We start from the raw sequence: 6,358 nt of genomic DNA, 5'->3' as shown, positions 1-6,358 counted from the left end.
AAAGCAAGATGCTATAAGCCTAAGGGCCCCAAAAGGAAAAATATCTCAGCGAGGAATGGAAATAAGGAAACAAACTAAAAGAGAAGTTTAAGAGCAATAACAACATTGAAATAAATCTTTCATATATGAACTATAAAAACTTCAAACTAACAAGAGGAAGAGAAATAGGATAGAATAGTGTGGCCGAGTGTACCCTGTGTACCCTCAAGCAAGAGACGGCGTCAATGACCTTAGATGTCAGGATGCCAGAAAACCTCATATCAATCAATCAATCAATCAAGCAAACAAGAGAAGTCTAATCCAAGACAGTGAAGACCATTATTCACGATTATCTTCTTGGTCTAAATAGTTATTAATCTAGTGAAATTCCATATGCTAGTTTCTTTATCTTTGGGTTTGCGCCTTTGGTTTTCCTCCCACACGTTACATTTTGCCTCCAGGGCACCAACGCCCATCCTTCATGCTCCAGATGAGGCACGTCTGTTGTATGAATTTTATGACAGTACGAATTTCATTTACATAGTTTCACTTTTGTATTTTTGTAATATGTTTTCAAGAATCGCATATTTACAAAATTATAATATAGTATCACAAGAGATGCAAACAAATAGGCTATATATAATATGCAATGATACTAGATACAAACTCAACCAAATATACAGCTAGTTTCCGTTGATACTAGATTTCATTTTATTTTATTCTGGAAAAAAAAAATTACATTTTCAAAGTAAATAATTTTCACATATGTGTATAACAAAATGTTAGATATAATTTTACGCCAGTAGGATATTAGTAAGTTAATTTTTATTACTGTGGTATTATCTTTTTAAATGGGTGAAAAGAATGGTATATTTCCCCTTCTTTACGCAATTGCGTATTTGCTGAGTGGGGATACCTTAACGTGGTGAAAAGTTTTGCGTATCGCCATGATCAGCAAAGCTCTACTAGTCAGGACCACCCGTACTAGGTTGCTTTATTGTGAATGATCAGTCGAAAATCAGCAACCATCACCAACCCCCCAGTGACCAGCGTGGTGATGAAAACTGGCCAAACCAGACATGAACTGACATGTCTGAGGCCATTGTCCTGCAGTGGACTAGAAACGGCTGTATTTGTTGTTGCGTATTTGATAAACATATCTTGAATTCAAGAGACATGCATTTTATCCTCTGTTGCCGTTACGTACATAGCCTATTCCCTAAGAGTTAATTAAGTTTTTGCTTTTTCATTCTTCAAGAAAGGATATCGGCAAATTAGCCTGGTTGAAAGCAAACTCATGATTGAGCGGCGTGAGCAAGATAGGCCTATACGGAAGTAATTTACTGTTTGCTACCTAAGCAATACAGAGAGAGAGAGAGAGAGAGAGAGAGAGAGAGAGAGAGAGAGAAATGGCGCAGGAACTTGTTACGCAGAAGCAGAACCGTTGGGTAGATGGCAGCCTTGAACCATGTTCGACTAAAAACATATTTAGACCTTGACTAAAGTGACGTGGCAGTAAACATGAGCACATCATGTGGACTCATGCGTTAACTGATCGTTTTATGTGGACTTCTTTGTCGACTGATCACATCATGGGGACTCCTGTATCAATTGATCACATCATGTGGAATTCTGCGAGCTCATCGCATTATGAGGACTTCTTTGTCAGCTGATGGCATTATGTGGACCTCTCTGTCGACTGATGACATCATGTGGACTCCTGTGATAACCGATCACACTATGTTGACTCCTGTGTCAACTGATCGCATTATGTGGACTTCTGTGAGCTGATCGCATTATGTGGGCTTCTGTGTCAACTGATCTTCTTTGTCGACTGATCACATCATGTGGACTTCTGTGTAAGCTGATCGCATTATGTGAACTTTGTCGACTGATTATATCATGTGGACTTCTGTGTCAACTGATGACATTATGTGGACTCCTGTGTCAAGTTTGGGCGACGGACGTTGTCAACAATTAAGAATTTCCTTCCTCTGTTAATCTTCGATTTCTGTCGCCTAATATTGGCTATTACGTCCTAACACACACTCTCTCTCTCTCTCTCTCTCTCTCTCTCTCTCTCTCTCTATATATATATATATATATATATATATATATATATATATATATATATATAAATTATATATATATATGTAATATATATATATATGTATATATATATATATGGTTTTCCGTATACACTACGGAGACGGGTAACAAATCGCTCTCTGTTAACTCATAATCTATGAGTCGAATTTTATTCTTAACATTAAGTAATCATTAACTAAAACGTTGACAAAGAAATGTCCCAAGTTTATGAATCAATAACAACACTGAAAATCGTTGCTCATGACCCCAGCGAACCTCTCCAACGCCCTATCTTTTTTTTCTCTCTTTTTTTTATAAAGTTAGCAATCAGCAGCCCCCCTTTTAGAGGAGCTCTCTCTCTCTCTCTCTCTCTCTCTCTCTCTCTCTCTCTCTCTCTCTCAGGAGGAACGTACTTGATTCTATCATTCTCTTCTCAGCCTCGTTTCCTTATATCCAAAGCGAGGCGCCAATCCCTTGCCAGCGAAACCACAAAGTTGCCTACGTTTCGGGGACCAGGAAGTTCCTGTTGTTCGCTGATTGTTGGCACGGAGACAAATGCGGATTGGGTTGTGAATAAGCTTGTTTGCACCATGTTAATTGAAACCGTCATGAAAGCAGTTGATTTAAGGGTTAGGATGAAATTATATTTCTCATGTAGGAGAAGAGATTTCACCGTTGTTGTTGTTGTTATTATTATTATTATTATTAATATTATTGTTATTATTATTAGCAGCTAAACTACAACCCTAGGCGGAAAAGCAGGATGCTATAAGCCAAAGGGCTCCAACAAGGAAAATAGCCCAGCGAGAAAAGGAAATAAATAAACTACAAGAGAAATAATGAACTATTAATATAAGCTATAAACTAATAAAACGGTATGGATAAATAGAAGTATTAAACGAAAAGAATGCAGGTGTCGAAAGGGTAAATCATTTCAGGTGAAACTGGTGAAACAGTTCAAACACCAACAACAAATGGAGCCGTTTCTATTCCACGACAGGACAAAAGCCTCAAACATGTCCTTATTCATGTACGGGGTTTGGCCAGTTTTCATCAACGCGCTGGGCACTGGGGATTGCTGATGGTGGGAGACTATTGTCTCATGGCTTAAAGCAAACCATATTAGTATGGGTGGCCCTGATTAGTATAACTTTGTTGATCACGGTGATGCGCAAATCCTTTCACCACGTTAAGGTATCCTAACCCAAAAACGATCCTGATTAAAGTCTTATGTCAAATAAAGTGTAATTTCACTTTAGAGTAAAGCAGAAGGATGAGTGCGTTTACTGTAAATAATGTAGAATTTAAAACTTTTATTATAAAAGTATTAACGGTTCAATATATTTTTTTTATTTAAAAGCATATTTTAGATAAATAGTAAAAATTGCAATTGTAAATACAGTATGTAGAATAAAGAAATATTCACGTAAATATACGATGATGTATATATACTATAAATTTTAAGATTGTAAATGTGTATTTCATAATAGAAAAAAAAAAGTTGGAGCCGTAGATTTCCAGAATGTGGATTAATGTGATTTTTCAGAGGACACCTAGCATTTTCAGTCTTCGAAAATAGATGGCCCATTCCTATATAGAGACCGAGTATAGTTTCCTACTTTAATCTGACTTGTCCATCTCCTGTTACTATAGTCCATTTCTTTTAGCGAGTCATATTTGCACCGACTCGCAACGGTGCCCTTTTAGCTCGGAAAAGTTTCCTGGTCGCGGATTGGTTAGAATTATCTTGTCCAACCAATCAGCGATCAGGAAACTTTTCCGAGCTAAAAGGGCACCGCTGCGAGTCGGTGCAAATATGACTCGCTAAAAGAAATGGACTATAGTCAAGGAAAACTCTCAGGCTTAAGAGTGACGCAATCATTTTCGATTCTCCTGTTTCTAGTCAAGGAAAACTCTCGGGCTTAAGAGTGACGCAATCATTTTCGATTTCTGATGCAATCTGAGGAAAATATGATCATAGATTTTTTTTCTTAGCTCGAGGACTCATTGCAGAAGAATGATGTTACTAAATCGAGAATGACATTTGAATTTCGGTGTTTAAATGATTATATGTTAATTCAGTCTTTTGCTGGGCTGGAATGAATTTATTTTGCATGTATTATATTTAATATTTACTTATGGGCATTCTTGGAGGTTATACGACGACCCAGCAAACATTGTAAATATGTCAGTATATATATATATATATATATATACTGTATATATATATATATATATATACTCTCTCTCTCTCTCTCTCTCTCTCTATATATATATATATATATATGTATATATATATATATGTATATATATATATGTGTGTGTGTGTGTGTGTGTGCGTATGTGTGTGTATTTATTTATAATCTTTGTCAAACGGAAGATTGATTCATTTCTTAGTAGTTCATACATTTTAATTTTAAGGAAATTTCTTCATGTTTTTTTATCTTTTTTTTTTAATATAAACACATTCTCAAAGCACTGGACCTTCAGTCTGTACTTAAACCAGAGTCTGAATGAACAATATTACGTATAATACAACGTGAATGACATCACGACTTTGAAATTATGGGAAGTCAACTTTATGTGTATTATCAATCATTTTAGAACATTCTAAAGAGTAATATTTACTGAGGTGTTAAAGTTTTCCATTGGTTGCTAATAAGTAGCAGTGACCAGGTTTATAGTGACCAAGCATACATAAAACACTATCGCCCCAGAGACCCTTCTACGGCCACGTGAAACCTAGAGAAGCAATTAGTTAAAGCTATGCATACCTTACCACCTCCATCTTCGTTCCGTTTTCTATTTGTGTCTTTTCTTCCTTCATGAATGGCGGAGACAAGGGACAGTGACATAGCCCTAGCTAGTAGATCAATGCCCTAGAGACTGACTATAGATCCATATGATCAGCGCCCAAGCCCTCTCTTTACCCAAGCTAGAACCATGGAGGGCCAGGCAGTGGCTGCGTATGACTCAGCAGGTAGACCTATAGGTCCTTACCTCACAAGGATGGTGAGGTTTCAGATACTACATGAAACCATAGAGCTTAACCCCTTCACTGCCGTTGGTGACTTAGACAAAATCTAAAAAATGGAAACTACTTTTAAAATCAACCAAACCATAGCAAGTGGGTATTCATTAGAAATGTCTTGACGGGAGTTTTTAGATAAATATCAAGTTAAAGTTTGTGTGGTCTTGAAAGATTTTACTACATCAGAAGATTTCTCGAATTGACTATTGGCAGGGAAAGGGTTAAGCAGGACTCGATCTCCCGTCCGACGATCGCCAGGTAGGGACGTTTCCAATAGTCCACCATAACCTTAGCAACGATGTCCCACAGGTGAGATAGAGGTTGTTGCACTTGCAGTGACATAGGTTACGTCCTGGAAATCTTGTTTTCCTTATAGTATGATTATTATTATTATTAGTCAAGCTACAACCCTTGTTGGAAAAGCAGGACGCTATAAGACCAAGGGCTCCAATAGGGAAAATAGTCCAGTGAGGATAGGAAACAGACTTAATAAGTGTGCCTTAGTGTACCCTCAAGCATGAGAACTCTAACCCAAAACAGTGGAAGACTTCCAGTTATTTGAGGTAACTGATTTTAGAGGGATAAGAGTATTGTTGAGTCTGACGTTGCAGTATCTAAGATTACTCTTAAATCGTGTTTATATTTATATTATTCTTACTTGCTAAGCTATAAACCTAGTTGGTAAAGCAGGATACTATAAGTCCAGGGGCTCCAACGGGGAAAAATAGCCCAGTGAGGAAAGGAAACAAGAAAAAGTAGAATATTTTCAGAACAGTAACAACGTTGAAATAAATATTTCTTCTATAAGCTATGAAAACTTTAACAATCCAAGAGGAAGAAAAATAAGAAAGAATAGTGCGCCCAAGTGTACCCTCAAGCAAGAGAACTTTAATCCAAGGCAGTGGAAGACCATGGTATAGAGGCTATGGCACTACCCAAGACTAAGCTGTAATAATTTTTTTTTATAATCAAAATCTTGAAAAAATTAAACTCTACTCAACGATCTACCCAAATTTCACTGTACCTTTTTCCATCTTTAATACCAATTGGAATCACTTGAGAATCTGAAATCATGAGGTGCAAATCTATCCTATAGTGATGATTAAAAGACTGAAAAGTATAGTGTTTAGACACTATACTTTTCAGTCTTTTAATCATCACTATAGGATAGATTTGCACCGTTGCCGACGAATGACAGTTCAGATTTGCTTCAATACAGAAGACTGAATGGAGGATTTCATATTTCCACTATTACAGAAG

Source organism: Palaemon carinicauda, chromosome 37 (assembly GCF_036898095.1).
Source record: "Palaemon carinicauda isolate YSFRI2023 chromosome 37, ASM3689809v2, whole genome shotgun sequence".
In the NCBI taxonomy this organism is placed as follows: Eukaryota; Metazoa; Arthropoda; class Malacostraca; order Decapoda; family Palaemonidae; genus Palaemon; species Palaemon carinicauda.
Note: the sequence above shows the minus strand (reverse complement) of the source record.